Here is a 16248-nt window from a genome sequence, read left to right as displayed (position 1 = left end):
TTTTTTTTCTTCTTGCCCCTCTGTCCCAGCAGGTATTACTCTCTTGAGAAGACACACCGACAGCACTTTCTTCAGATTCTGACAGTTGGTGAGCAGCTGCTCTTGATCATAAGGCTTAGAAGACAGTCTCCATCTTCCCAGATTGGATGTCTTTTCACATGGATTTTCTATTTCTCTATCTTTTAAAAAAATTAATATTTGGGAACATTCTGGATTATAACTGTTCATCCTCATCTATGCAAAGGAAGGAGAGCTGTTGTGCTTGGATTTTGAGGAGGTATGTCTTTTTTTCTTCTGTTGCAAAATTACATCACTTAGAGCAGTATGACATCATAACACTGCCTCTGTCCTCAGTGGAACTCAGTTCTCATTCATTCCTTTACTCCATCTTCCTTACTCCTGTTCTTCCTTTATTGGTAGCAGTCATCATAGCTCAGTAAGTGTCTGTCCTTTATGTTTTTTGGGCCACACCACACTGTATGTGGAATCTTAGCTCCCCAATCAGGGATCGAGTCCATGCCCCCAGCATTGGAAGTGCAGAGTCTTAATCACTGGACCACCAGGGAAGTCCTAGTAATAACTTTCTTGATGTGTAATATAACAAGCTCATTTCTTACATCTTGGTGAATGTCACTGGGCTCTGGGTTAGTCTAATAAGTAACAGGAAGAAGCAGTTTGAATTTTTATACTTCAAGTTGAGATCATAACTTTGATGAATTGAATATTTTGTTTGCCCCCATTTTGCAGAGGCACTGGGTAGTTTGGGAAAGCTTACTGTCTCCAGCATAATATATGGCTATGTGATTTTATAGTCTGGTTCAGTATCATTTGCAAGAAGAGATGTAATATTATACAGTTTTGAACTAAAAATTGAGACACTTCAGTCCTAGTTTTGACATTATTATGGCCATACTTTGAGAGTTAAAGCATGTTCATTTTCTTATCTTTAAAATGTGTTATTGTTACTTGTTTTACACAAAACTTACCAGATTGTTAAGGATCAAGTGAAACAATTTGTGAAAGACTGTTTTTGTCAATATAAAGGCTTGTTACTACATCGTGGAAAGCTGTAGGCATCTCTTTTATTTTCACACAGAGACTCAGTTTTTATTTCTACAAAGTTTTGATGGTACAGCCTAGTCATGAATCAACTTTTAAATACCCATGCTTAGTTATGGTTGAATATTAGTGTTTATAGTGCCTAATTACATAGTAGGTTCTCATTATATTTTAAAAAGCAGATTTGTGTAATGTAATGCTGAGAAAACTTCAATTTATGTGATAAGGAAGCATTTTACAAGATCTTTTGGTAGTTTTGAAGAGAGACTTCATTTGTTTATTTCATGTATTTAAAATATTTATTGAATTCTTACTGTATTCTAGGCACTGGGGAAGAAAACTGACAAAAATGTCTGCTTTTATAGAGCTTATGTTGTATAATAAATATGTAGGGAGACAGAATAAACAAAATAAGTAAAAATGCAGTTTTTAACCTATGGTGACCAGTTCTGATGAGAAAAGTAAAAGTGGGAAAGGGGAATAGGGCTCACTGAGGGGAGGAATATATTTAGTGATCACAGACAACCTTACAGAGAGGGTGACATTTTAGTAAAGTCTTGAAAGAGATGACGGAGAAATGCAGAAATATGAGAAGAGCATGCCAGGCATAGCAAATGGCAAGAGCAAAGGTCCTGAGACACAAACGTGTATGAGGAATGGCAAGGGTTGGGAAGGGTGGGTTCTTATGGTGCCTTATGTAAGTACTTAGCAGCTGAACAACAAATGGAAGTACTTTCCAAGCTTTGATGTGCGCATGAATTACTTAGGGTGTTCCTGTTAAATGATCTGGTCCCAAATAGTTTGTTTTTCCTTTGGCAGCCACCATAATCTGAAGTAGTTGTGTGAAGTGGCTGTGAAAAGTGCCTGACATTGATGAACGTTTATAGATGTGCAATGTTAGATTAAAAGAAGCACCAGTCCCTTTGTTCTTGTACTGTCAGATTGTGTCTTGGGTATTGTGTCCCCTTAGGGACTTATACTTTGGTGGGACAATGTTAATCTAAATTGTCCAGATAATGAGAGCTCTAGCCATCTTTATCTAGTGAAGAAGAGTAGCAGAATCAGGTGCTATTTTGCTATGGAAGCTAATACTTGAAAACTCAACTGTCTAGATACATTTTGAAGAGCTTTAAGCAACAGGAGCAGGCTTCTCATCTGTATTACAGCAGAGGGCGATAGCAGGTGGAAACTACATCAGTGGAGGTGAATTTCATCCCACCCTGGGAAAGACCTTTCACACATAGGATCTGTCCAACAGTGGAGCAGGTGAATTGTGATGTCTCTGTCATTAGAGATACTCAGATACAGGCTGGATGCTCGTCTTCTGGAGATAGTGAGAGGAACCCCTGCTAGAGTCTGGACTGCGTGAGTTTTCTCATCCCTCACGGCTCTTACGGTTTTCTACTTCAAATGTTCTCTCTCCTTCGTGCTAATGTTGGCAATGATGAGAAAGTAATGAAAATCTTGTTGACTTAGTTCCTTAATAACTGGGGAATAAATAAAATGAAATGTCTGCCAACCAGCCTGAGAGTACAGATTAAAAAGGCAGTTTCCTTAAGTGTGGAAAGCACAGAAGTAGAATACTAGATCTGTACATGAAATTTCATTTTTACTTTATAATTATTTTTTCCACAGAGCATCTCTTACGACTAGCCTTTTATGGGAATAATTTAAGATGTGTTACCCTTAAGGATTGTTAGAGTTTATGATGTTACACTCCATGTAAAAAGTAAAGGCTGCTGTAGTGTAGAAGAAGGCAGGGATTTGTCTGTTAAGACTACATTTCACCCCCATCTCTGCTACTTGCTATGTACAGTGGGAAGTTTAATGATGAGACTTAATTTTCTCATCTGCTATTGGCAGTGTTTACCTTTCAGAATTGTATATATACTGGAAATAATTTATTCTAAGTTTAAAGCCTGGTGCAAAGCACATAGATGGCATAAAATTAATGCTGATTATTATTAGTAGCAACTATTCTAACAACATTGCTTAAATTGGAGGGTTTATTATTTATATGTATGCAGCAAGGTAAGCTGGGAGTTTATATCAACAAACCCATTTGTATCTTCAAGCTTTACAAATGCAGACCAGGAATTAACTGCTTTTGTGTGGGTTTTTCCACACCACAGTTGTTTATTTCCATACCAACTGGGTGTCCAACAATTCAGTTCACTTCTTACACTATCTCCCTGGAGTTAGTGTCAGATCTATAAGTTAAGTTTGGTTTCATAAGACCCCCAAGGTAGACACCAGTTGTAAGTCTTGGGTCACCTGTTATCCTCTCTGACTTTGCTACAAATTCTGTGGTTCCCATGACCCCCTTCTCAGGTTCAGTAATTCACTGGGTTGACTCACAAAACTCAGAAAAAAACACATTGCTTACATTTACAGATTTGTCAAGAAGGATACAGCTCAGAAACAGTTAACTGTAAGAGATGCATGGGCGGGTGTGGGGCGCCTCCCTGCCCCCTGCAGGTGCACCACCCTCTGGTTCCTTGTGCTCACCCATCCGGAAGCTCCTGGAACCCCTTTGTTTAGGGAGTTTGTGGAGTTTCCGTCACCTGGGAATGATTGGTTGAATCACTGACATGGGTGGCTAACTCTGTCCATCCTGTTTCCCTTCCCCAGATTTGGGGCAGAACCTGAAAGCTGCAAACCTCTAATCACAGGGATAGTTCCTCTTGCAGCCACCTCCCATCCAGATGCTATCTCGGGGTGCCCGCCAAGAGTCATCTTGTGAGCATAAACTCAGGTCTGGTTGAAAGGGGCTTGTTTTGAATAACAAAAGACACTGCTCTAACTCAGGAAATTTAAAGGGTTTTAGGAGCTGTGTGTCAGGAACTGGAGGTAAAGACCAAATACATATTTCTTACGATATCATATTGTTGTTGTTCATTCGCTAAGTCATGTCCAACTCTTTGCAACCCCATGGACTGTAGCACACCAGGCTTCCTGTCCTTCACTATCTCCTTGAGTTTGCTCAAACTCATGTCCATTGAGTCAGTGATGCCATCCAACCATCTCATCCATAGTACGATTACATAAAACTAGATTTTGCTTTTAGAGTAGAGGGCTGAGTTTCAGAACATCAGTAGTGAGTTCCCTCGAGGTCACTGATTTGTTTCTTTATTGGGCTGTGATGCCACCATTTTGATTCTTGGTAATGTAAATAGCATTTGTTTTGAGATTCTTAGATGAAAGGTACCATTGAAAACAGCTAGATGTCATTTTCCTCAGGGATCATTATCAGATTCCAGTATCAGTTCTTTTTCTGCCTAGACTTTTGTCCTCAGATGACTGTACTCTAATCCCATGACAGAGCTCATTCTTAGTGTAATTGTGACGAAAAGATCATTTTTCCAACAGGAATAAGGCTTGTTTTTCTTAGACCTGTTGGGTCATGAAATTTGGGTAGAGATGTCTTTTGGTAGTTTTAATCTTTTTAATGGTAAACCACATGTGAATTTTCATAGGAAGGAAGGGTAAATTGTTTGGAATTCCAAATGCATTCCTACTTAAAATTTTTTTTCCACACCTCTATCTGCTTATTTTAGTATGCTTGTTAGACATGTGGTCACTGCCTTGTCCTAATACAAAAATTTCTTTACAGAGAATGTAAGCTTTAAGTAGGGCTTTAATGCAGAGATGGTAAAGAATCCTCATGCAATGAAAGAGACCCAGGTTCAATCCCTGGTTCAGGAAGATCCCCTAGAGACAAGAATGGCTACCCACTCCAGTGTTCTTGCCTAAGGAATTCCACGGACAGAGAAGCCCGACGGCCTACAGTCTGTGGTTGCAAAGACTCGGAATCGACTGAGCCACTAAGCACACGAGCCTTACGTGTTTGGACCTCTACAGGAAGTGTCTTGGTATACAGTAGTGAACACTGGTCTAAGAGCGCCTAGCTGAGCTCTCAGCACACATTCAGTTCAGTTCAGTCGCTCAGTCGTGTCCGGCTCTGCGGCCCGATGAATCTCAGCACGCCAGGCCTCCCCGTCCATCACCAACTCCCGGAGTTCACTCAAACTCATGTCCATCGAGTCAGTGATGCCATCTAGCCATCTCATCCTCTGTCATCCCTTTCTCCTCCTGCCCCCAATCCCTCCCAACATCAGGTCTTTTCCAATGAGTCAACTCTTGCATGAAGTGGCCTAAGTATTGGAGTTTCAGCTTTAGCATCAGTCCTTCCAATGAACACCCAGGACTGATCTCCTTTAGGATGGACTGGTTGGACCTCCTTGCAGTCCAAGGGACTCTCAAGAGTCTTCTCCAACACCACAGTTCAAAAGCATCAATTCTTCGTCGCTCAGCTTTCTTCACAGTCCAACTCTCACATCCATACATGACCACTGGAAAAACCATAGCCTTGACTAGATGGACCTTTGTTGGCGAAGTAGTATCTCTGCTTTTGAATATGCTATCTAGGTTGGTCATAACTTTCCTTCCAAGGAGTAAGCTTTCTTTTAATTTCATGGCTGCAGTCACCATCTGCAGTGATTTTGGAGCCCCCAAAAATAAAGTCTGACACTGTTTCCACTGTTTCACCTCTATTTCCCATGAAGTGATGGGACCAGATGCCATGATCTTAGTTTTTGAATGTTGAGCTTTAAGCCAACTTTTTCACTCTGCTCTTTCACTTTCATCAAGAGGCTTTTTAGTTCCTCTTCACTTTCTGCCATAAGGGTGGTGTCGTCTGTATATCTGAGGTTATTGATATTTCTCCCAGCAATCTTGATTCCAGCTTGTGCTTCTTCCAGCCCAGTGTTTCTCATGATGTACTCTGCATAGAAGTTAAATAAGCAGGGTGACAATATACAGCCTTGACGCACTTCTTTTCCTATTTGGAACCAGTCTGTTGTTCCATGCGGCACGTGTTAGGCACTCAGTAAACATCTGTTCTCTTCTAGGAGTTAGAAAGTCAGTTCTAGCCTTTGCTGCCAGCTACCTATGTAAACTAATTAGAATCTCTGTGTGTGCTAAGTCTCTCAGTCATGTTTGACTCTTTGCGACCCTGTGGACTGTAGTCCACCGGGCTCTTCTGTCCTGTGGGCTAATAAAGGTTTACTAATAAAAACCATGCAGCCATGAAATTTTTAAAAGATGCTTGCTCCTTAGAATAAAAGTTATGACCAACCTAGATAGCATATTAAAAAGCAGAGATGTTACTTTGTCAACAAAGGTCCGTCTAGTCAAAGCTATGATTTTTTCCAGAAGTCATTGTATGTGAGAGTTGGACCATAAAGAAAGCTGAGTGCCAAAGAATTGATGCTTTTGAACTGTGGTGTTGGAGAAGACTTTTGAGAGTCCCTTGGACAGCAAGGAGTTCCAACCAGTCCATCCTAAAGGATATCAGTCCTGAATATTCATTGGAAAGACTGATGCTGAAGCTGAAACTCCAATACTTTGGCCACCTGATGGGAAGAACTGACTCACTGGAAAAGACCCTGATGCTGGGAAAGAACTGAAGGTGGGAGGAGAAGGTAAGGACAGATGATAAGATGGTTGAATGGCATCGCTGACACGATGGACATGAGTTTGAGTAAGCTCTGGGAGTTGGTGATGGACAGGGAAGCATGATGTGCTACAGTCCATGAGGTCGCAAAGAGTTGGACACGACTAAGCGACTGAACTGAACTGAATAAATGAATCAGATGCACTTTCTTAAGATCAGAGGATTTCCCAACTACTCACCCAAATGTTGAAAATGTTAGTCGCTCAGTAGTGTCCAAGTCTCTGCGACCCCAGGGACTGTAGCCTGCTAGGCTCTTCTGTCCATGGGATTTCCCAGGTGAGAATACTGGAATGGGTAACCTTTCCCTCCTCCAGGGGATCTTCCCAACCCAGGGAGCAAACCCAGGTCTTCCATATTACAGGCAGATTCTTTACCGTCTAAGCCACCAGGGAAGCCCAATCTCATGTCTTATCTTTTAAAATCATTAGAATCCTGGCACTGAATCTGTGACTCAGTTTATTCTTAACCTTATTTTTAAAAATTTAGTTTCAGCTGGCCTTCAAGTCAGTTTCTTGAAAGCAAGCAAACACAGAGTCACCAGATAGACTGAATTGGAAAGTGCCAAGAAATAACCGATTCTCTGTGGCTTCGGTTATTTCTTTGGCCATATGTTCTTCCTTCAGTTGAGTTACCTTAGATTTTCTCCTCATTTTTAGCTGGGACTGGCTGTTTATTAACAAGATTTCTTACACCAGTCCAAACAGGATAGAATGGGAGCCTCATAAAATGACGATCATTTTCCTAGTCATGTATATCCCTAAATGGTGCCATGTGCAGTATAGTTTGGGTTCTTGGGAATACTATTTAAGCTTTTTTTTTTTTCCATTGTTCTCTTAAGATAGGTTTAGAAAAATTTGGCCAGTTGACCAAACTTTTTTAAAAATGTCATATATTTTTCCTGTGTTTACATATGTCATATTTCAGACAATGTAAATGCATTATGATTTTCAATTTCAATCTGATTTTATTTAGAGTTTGCTTAATTTCTTTTAGTGCCTAGAGAATTTACATTACTCTTTCAAGTATTCTGAAATAAGAATTGCCTTTTTCTCTTCTAGTTTGCAGAAATAACTTTCTTTTACTGTGTTTTAGTAATTAAACTTTTCTTTTTTGTGGTTCTAAAATGAGATGACAGACTTGGCCACTTAAAAAGTAAACTAGAGAGGAGAGGGAAAAAAGGAATAGGTGAGGGAGATTAAGTACAAACTTCCAGCTGCAAAACAAAATGTGTCATGGGTGTGAAATGTAAAATTGGGGGACTATAGTTAATAACTTTGTAACATCATTTATGGTGATGTAGTGTAACTAGATTCATTATGGTGATCAGTTTAAAATGTACTATAGAAATACTGAATCACTGTTGTATAACAGGAAATAACATAGTATCGTTGGTTATACTTCAAAAACAAACTCATAGCAAAGATTAGGTTTGTTACTGGAGGTGAGGGGGATGGGTGGAGGCGAGGAGGCCGTTGAACGAAGGCGGTCAAAAGGTACTAGCTTCCAGTTATAGATAAGTACTAGAAATGGCAACCCATTCCAGTGTTCTTGCCTGGAGAATCCCAGGGATGGGGGAGCCTGGTGGGCTGCCGTCTATGGGATTGCACAGAGTCAAACACGACTGAAGTGACTTAGCAGTAGCAGCAGTAGGGATGTAATGTACAACATGATAACTATAATTAACACTGCTTTATGTTGCATATGAAAGTTGTTGAGATGGTAAATCCTAGGAGTTTTCATCCCAAGAAAAAAATATTTTTCTCCTAGTGTTTTAATTTTGTTACCTATATGAGATGATGGCTTTTTATTAAACTTACTATGATAATCATTTCATGATGTATATAAATCAAATTATGATGTGTTACGCATTCTTCAAATCCATGAACATGGTATATCTTCCTATCTGTTTGTGTTGTCTTCAATTTCTTTTGTCAGTGTCTTACTGTTTTCTGAGTTTTTTAGGACTTCCTATGTATAGTATCATGTTGTCTGCAAACAGTGACAGTTTTTCTTTTTCCTTTTCAGTTCAGATTAATCTGAAATTCCATCCCACATGGATGATTACCATTATAGTTTTGTAAACATTTTTCTATACATCTCTTTTTACAAGTATATACACATATAGATGTGTATATATGAAGTAATTTTACATAAATAGGATAATATTATAATGCTGTTTTTCTTTTGCCTGAGGCATAGGTTTTGGAGATTTTTGTGTCAGTAAGAGAGCAGTGTTAAAGATGGTATATTTCTTTTTGGACTGTGTTGCATGGCTTCTCTTATCTCTGAGTGTTCACTTACCAAGTAATATTTTGATATTTATTCAGTTTACCAAGGAGACTTTTCCTGCTGAGAAAAGAAGGTACTGACTGCCTGATAGTTATAATTCTGATTATAAATTAAAATATTAGTGCTGTGGGACAGATAAGTGTGAGGCTTTGCATAATATGAACAACTTTTTTCAAGAGTATAATTATCACTTTAGATAAGGTGGTATCCAGCTTTTGTGTGGACAGAGATAATAGGTGTGGTGTGATGAATAGAAGGCTGGATTCAACTTTGACTATTCTGCCTGTTTAGCTCTGAGATATTAGGCAAGTCTCTTAACCCTTTTTGAACTTTGGTGATGCAGATGGTAAAGAATCTGCCAGAAATACAGGAGACGTGGGTTTGATCCCTGGTCGGGACGATCCCCTGGGGAAGGGAATGGCTACCCACTCCAGTATGCTTGAGAATTCCGTGGGTCACAAAGAGTCAGACACGACTTAGCGACTGACACTTAACCATTTTAGGATTTAGTTTCTTTGTTCTTTAACTGAATAATTGACTTCTCAGATCTAGTCCCACTCTAAAGCTTTATGACCATAAAATAAGAGCCAGCTTTTACCTTGGTTCATTGAGGTGTAACCTTTATGCTGCTACCTGTCTTACTCAAGACGTGTAAATGGGCCAAAATGAAGGCCAGGGAGTATAGTCCTGAGACTCTTACAAAAACCACAGAATGAGGCAAGAGGTAGCGCTGTGTTAGTTTTTAGAGGAAGTGTGAACCTGTGAACTTCTTTTGCATGCTTTGCAATTATTTCACAACCAGTTCTAGACGGAAATATTTTTCTTATTTGTGAATAAGAATGTGGCCTTGAGGATGGAGAGGCTGTTGATTTGGTCGCTCAGTTTTCTAGCCTTCTTCCGGGTGACTTGCTGAACTAGGATTGGTTATGTCTTCTATGTTTTCCGACTGTTTTTTTATTTTCAGTAGAAAGATCTTGAGATTCAAGCTCAATTGCCTTTGACACACATTGGTTAGGCCAGTGATAGCAGAGAGCTGGAGGCCTGCTTTCTCCCTCATTTTGGCGGAAGAAAGTACAGTGGACTACTGTACGTCTCCATGCTTGATTGTTTTTACTAAAAGAAAACAAAATCGGACTCTTCTTACCGCCCGTATCTTGGAATAATGAGGTCATTCTTTGGAATCTTTTAAAAAATGTCATGTAGAAAATTTGAGGTATAATATCTAGCAAATGCACAAATCTAAGGTGTGTGTATAGCTTACTGAATTTTTACATGTGTATGCTGCTGTATACGTAATCACCAGTCAGTTCAGTTAGTTCAGTCGCTCAAGCATGTCTGACTCTTTGCAACCCCATGGACTGCAGCACTCCAGGCTTCTCTGTCCATCGCCAGTCGGATCAAGACTTAGAACACTTTCTTCTCCGTAGGATTCCTTCATGCCCCTTTCCAGTCGCTCTGTGCTCTGCTTAGAGCACGCTTTGTGTAGAGCACACTTTGAATGCTCTATTACTCATCTTAAAAGCGATTGAAAACAAATCTTGACATCTTTTATGTTTCATCAGTAATCTGAATCTTGAGCCCTGTAATAAAGTGTGATCTGTAGACAGTAAGGTCTTGAGCCTTTTAGATGAGGCAGAATTGTGTTAAAACGCTTTCCTATGTGTGTGTGTGCTTAGCTGCTCAGTTGTGTCTAACTTTGCACCCCACGGACTGTAGCCCACCAGGCTTCTCTGTCCATGGATTCTCTAGGCAAGAATACTGGAGTGGGTTGCCATTCCCTTCTCCAGGGGATCTTCCCAACTCAGGGATCAAACCCGGGTCTCCCGCGTTGCAGGCAAAGTCTTTACCACCCAAGCCACCAGGGAAGCCCACAGAGGGAGTAATTTTACATTGATAAAGAGGCAGTGTTGTGCATTTTCTTCTCTATGTAGACTTCTTCCTGAAAATTTTTGGGTTGTCTGAAAGTAAATTTATTTGGAACGTTGTAGGTAAGTGGGAAAAGGAAAGTTGGGTCTGGCTAAGTGAACGATGAAGTTGTTCCAGTTCTGTGAGTTCTGTTCTTCCTTCTAGCTGTTTCGTTTTGTAACCCTGTGGACAAGGCCTAACCTCATTTTTTTACATCTAATATTTATTCAGTGTGGTTTTGTCTGAGGCACTGTGTGTGTGTCTTTCTAAACTGCTGTGCTGCAGCTTTAGCTTACCTCATACTTCCACTATGTATATTACATGATTTTGTCTACTAATTTGCATATTTGTATCTTTCATTTTAGAGGTTGTAGATTTATGGAAAAGTTAAGCAAAGATACTATATAAAGTCTATCATGCACCTATTTTCCCTGTTGGTAACATCCTGTTAGCTTCATGGAGATAAATTTGATGTATTTTAAAATTTGCCCATTTGAAGTGCACATTTCTGTTTTTAGTATATTCACAGAGGTGTACAACCATCACCACAATCTAATTCCAGAATATTTGCATCATCCCCCAAAGAAACTCTGTACCCCATTATCAGTCCCATTTCTGCCCTCCCCCTAGCCCTTGTCCTAGGTAACCACTCATCTATTTTTTATCTCTGTGGGTTGTCTCTTCTGGACATCGTATCATATGAATGGACTTTTATAATGTGTGGCCTTCTGTGGCTGGTTTCTGTCATGTAGCATGTTTTCAGAGTCTATTCATTCTATAGCATGTATCCATTCTTTTTCTTGTTGCCAAATAACATTCTGTTGGATGGCTGTGCCACATTTTGTTTTCATTTTGTAGTTGATGGACATTAATTGATTCTACTTTTTGACTATTGTGAACAGTGCTGGTGTGAAATCTGCATACAAGGTTTTGTGTTGACCACATACACCTGCCTAGAGATGGAATTATCAAGTCCTGTGGTAGCTCTGTGTTAAGGATTTTTGAGGCATTGCCTGCCTGGGCCGTTTTCCATTCCCGCCAGCAGGGCAGGACTGCTCCAGTCCCTCTACATTCTCTTCAGCACTTGTTACATTGTCTTCCTCTGATTTTAACCATCCTAGTGAGTGTGAAGTTGTATCTTACTGTGGTTTTGACTTGCATTTCCCTAATGATTAGTGAAAGTCACTCAGTCGTGTGTCCGAGTATTTGCGACCCCATGGACTATTCAGCCTGTGGAATTCTCCAGGCCAGAACACTGGAGTGGTAGCTGTTCCCTTCTTAAGCGCATCTTCCCAACCCAGGCATCGAAACCAGATCTCCCACGTTGCAGGCAGATACTGTACCAGCTGAGCTACCAGGGAAGCTCAAGAATACTGCAGTGGGTAACCTCTCCCTTCTCCAGGGAAACTTCTTAACCCACGAATTGAACCAGGGTCTCCTGTACTGCAGGCGGATTCTTTACCAGATGAGCTACCAGGAAAACCCAATGATGAGCATCTTTTCATGTGTTTATCAGCCAGCACTGTATCTTTGAAGAAATGTTTTGCCAATTCTTTTCCTGTTTTTTTAATTGGATTGTCTTAATCATGTATGAAGTTTTATTTTACCAAAGAGATTGTAAATCAGTTGAAAGATTATAAATCACTTGAAAAGTTCCAGCCTTAAACAGTAATTTTTGTTGTGTTGAAACAGTAATTTTTAAAATAATAATTATTTAGTGTTTTTGCTTGCTTTTATTCTGTCCCCCACTTTTCTGAAAGCACTCAGAGAATATCATGCAAGTCAAAATCCCATGCTGCTGCTGCTGCTAAGTCACGTCAGTCGTTTCCGACTCTGTGCGACCCCATAGACGGCAGCCCACCAGGCTCCCCTGTCCCTGGGATTCTCCAGGCAAGAATGCTGGAGTGGGTTGCCATTTCCTTCTCCAATGCATGAAAGTGAAAAGTGAAAGTGAAATCGCTCAGTCGTGTCCGAGCCTCAGAGACCCCATGGACTGCAGCCCGCCAGGCTCCTCCATCGATGGGATTTTCCAGGCAAGAGTACTGGAGTGGGGTGCCACATTGCCTTCTCTGCAAAGTCCCATAATAAGTGCATTTGGTTTATTTTCTCCCTGATTTGACTACACAGAAAATCAAAGATGGTTGGGAAAGCATGTTTCTTCAAATCTTAGACAGTCTACATTCCTTGGTTAGTGGAGTAAAGATTTTTTTTTTTGGAGTAAAGTTTTTTAAAAATGTTTTTATTGCTGGCTTTTGTGAGGAAAGTTTAGATTTGTACAGAAAATATAAAAATGACCCAGAGAAATATAAATTAGAAAGTTATAATTTCTATAATTTATAGTGATAACCAGTGTTATAATTTTAATATTTGCATGATAGACTGATGCAAACATACCTATAAATACATATGTATATCTGGATAACAGGGTACATACTGTTTTGTTACGAGTTTTTTCCCCCACTGCGCTTAGCAGTATATTATGAACAGATTTCTAATCATACAATATTTTGTGGAGTTAAATTTTGACATCAAGTTATGAAACATCTATTTAAATGGTTGTTTCTTAATGATGACCAGTTGATTTATGAAGATAGGAGGGTGGGGAAATATTTAAATGTTAAACCTGTGTATTTTTCAAATCATTGGATTCTTTTGTAGATTAAATTAGCTAATGGTAATTATTTTCTACTTTATGTCAAGAAATATCTGCTTTGGCATCCAAAATTGTTTTTCTAGTTATCATTGGTGATGGATTGATTGAAAATTGTACAGTTGCCCTGATGTATGCAGATAAACTGCTGGGGACTAGAGTTTGGATTATGGTCTTGATGGTTATTAATGGAAAGTTTGAAGTCTCTTGGAAAGTTTAACATGTATTTATTGGGCACCAACTGTGTCAGGCAGTGTAAAGGGGGCAAAAATTAAATGATCAAAGTCCTAGAGATGTTTGTTTTTCTAGCAGGGATGGGGTGGGTGGTAGTGCCAGCCTGCATTAGAGCAAAGTCAAAAGGTAAATTTCCCTAAGAGCTGATTTATTTTTGTAGTTTATTTTATATTCAGATTATTTGCATTTCCATGTTTATTTCATAATGACTGTTTTTGCAGTACATTTAAAAGATAAAATGATAAAAATGTATCTACTTATTTGAAAAAGTAGTTAGGAAAAAGGAAATGTGACTTTGAAACATCACTTTTCTTCTTGAATATTTAAGACATTAATATTGTTAAAATAATATTGTCCCTGAAAATTTTGCAGTTTTTATGGTAAAGTGAATGAAATACTATGAGCAAACCAAAATCTCAGACAAAATTTGAAATAGGGATTATAGGATTATTTTTGTTCTTTTAAATCACTGCTATCAGATTATTTTTCTATCTCCACTTTGTCTTGTACTATATTTATATTACTGCTTTGACAGTATGAGAAGAAATAATGAAATATATTTTGCACGTATATATATGTATATATATAAATTTAAATCAGGTACCAGGTTCTTTATAGTTACTTAAACTAAAAAATCATTAAAGCGATCAGAAAAAATCCTAAATTGGACCTCTACCTATGATTAAGAAAGTCTGTTTGTTCCAACAGATACCTTGGAAACCAAGAGGCAGTGAGGCAAAACAAGATAATTAGGGGTTTGCATGTTTTAACCCTTTCATTCTTTTTCTCAGCCACTTAATCTCCATACATGCTTGCAGGTGTTTATATGTGAGAACATGAAAAAAAAATTTGTTTTGATTCTGACTACTGCAAATAGTAGGCTTCCCTTGTAGCTCAGTTGGTAAAGAATCTGTCTGCAATGCAGGGAACCTGGCTTGGATCCCTGGGTTGGGAAGATCCCCTGGAGAAGGAAATGACAACCTACTCCAGTATCCTTGCCTGGAAAATCTCATGGACAGAGGAAACTGGTGGGCTGCAGTCCATGGGGTCACAAAGTGTCGGGGACGACTGAGCGACTGACACTTACTTTACTTACTTAACTATTGCAAATAGTAGTCTTTATGAGGCCGTTTCTCCTTATAAGGGCATTATGTAAAATGAGAGATTATACTGCAGAATGATTGTTGTTATTTAGTCGCTCAGTCGTGTCTAACTCTTTGTGACCCCACTGACTGTAGCCCAGCAGGCTACCTGTCATTGGAATTTTCCAGGCCAGAATACTGGACCAGATTGCCATTTCCTCCTCCAGGGGATCTTCCTGACTCAGGGACTGAACCCATGTTTCTTAACGTCTCTTGCCTTGGTAGACGGATTCTTTACCACTAGCACCACCTTGGAAGCTACTATAAAATATTGGCTGTTATTCCTTTTGCTGTACAATATAATCCTTATAGTTTTTTTTAGCCTAATAGTTATGTTGTACTTATTGCATACTAGGCTGCCCTCTAAGTGTTGTACATGTAATCTTCACAATTCTGGGAGAGTAGATATTGTTGTAACCCATGAGGAAATTGAAGGTTGACAAATAAGTTGTGCTTGGTGCTGCAATACTCTGAAACCTTTTCTTTACAGTCTGGATATGTTTGCACTTCACACATTTGCAGACTTACCACATCTTTGCAGAAGATTTCTTCTGTCAGTTTCCAGCAATAGGTTATTGGTAATTTTATCTGATTACCTCTAGAGGGCTCGATAGATTTTGGGATAAGTAAAAGTCAAGGAGCAGTGCTTCAGTCTAACTCTGTTTGAAAAATTTGGAACATATGATAGGTGTTGGTTAGGTAAGCTGGTGGTATTCTATAAATCCTCTATTTTGTCAATTTTGAGAGGAATGCTGTTTTTTTTTTGGCATCATAATGTGTCGATATTGTGTGCATTTAATATGATAGCATTTCTCTTCAGAAAGCTGTTATTTAGGTATAGCTGTCCCCCACCCCCTTTAGGTGTGCATGTTAATCAGTTGATGAGATCTAGTATCAAGGCAGTACAGTCGTGTTTTGACCATTTGACTGTATTTTCTACCTGACAAGCACTTTCAGCCGGTCCTTGGCCCTGTGCGTAGTCTTTGCCTGTTCAGTGCTGAGAGCTAGATTTCCTTTTAGCCAGCTAAGGTTAAAGTTGCTGTGGGTTCCGAGGCTTGATTTTGTATCCTCACTCTTTTCTTTAGACTTCCTGTAAGGATATCTTGATGACTCAGAGACAGATGTACCTATGTGTTTTGCCTTACTGTGTTAGTCACTCAGTCGTGCCCGACTCTTTGCAACCCCATGGACTGCAGCTCACCAGGCTCCTCGGTCCATGAGATTTTCCAGGCAATGATACTGGAGTGGGTTGCCATTTCCTTCTCCAGGAGATCTCCCCAACCCAGGGATCGAACCCAGGTCTCCTGCACTGCATGCAGATTCTTTACCAAGTGAGCTGCAAGGGAAGCCTCACTGCTAACTGAAGTGAATCAGCTAGTTGAGGGGACAAGTTAGCAAATACTTTCACTGGAAACAGGAGCTGAATTAAAACTTGAAAGTCCAAGGGCAATTAA

At 39.5% G+C, this 16248-nt stretch overlaps 1 protein-coding gene across 5 annotated transcripts in view; it reads left to right on the top strand.

Annotated features, from left to right (window-relative positions):
• Positions 1-16248, top strand: part of TMCC1 (transmembrane and coiled-coil domain family 1) — a 156483-nt gene that overhangs the window by 10801 nt on the left and 129434 nt on the right. For 2 of the 5 annotated variants that reach the window (XM_052640928.1, XM_052640922.1), the window contains one exon: positions 33-277. The gene's annotated coding sequence lies outside the window, so the exon portion shown is untranslated. Of the gene's footprint in view, positions 1-29; positions 278-6273; positions 6543-16248 lie in introns of those variants that run through there. The other 3 variants (XM_052640935.1, XM_052640951.1, XM_052640943.1) reach the window with 3 other exon arrangements.

This window comes from Budorcas taxicolor, chromosome 1 (assembly GCF_023091745.1).
Source record: "Budorcas taxicolor isolate Tak-1 chromosome 1, Takin1.1, whole genome shotgun sequence".
NCBI classification, from domain to species: Eukaryota; Metazoa; Chordata; class Mammalia; order Artiodactyla; family Bovidae; genus Budorcas; species Budorcas taxicolor.
Note: the sequence above shows the minus strand (reverse complement) of the source record. Positions and strands in the feature narration are given on the sequence as shown.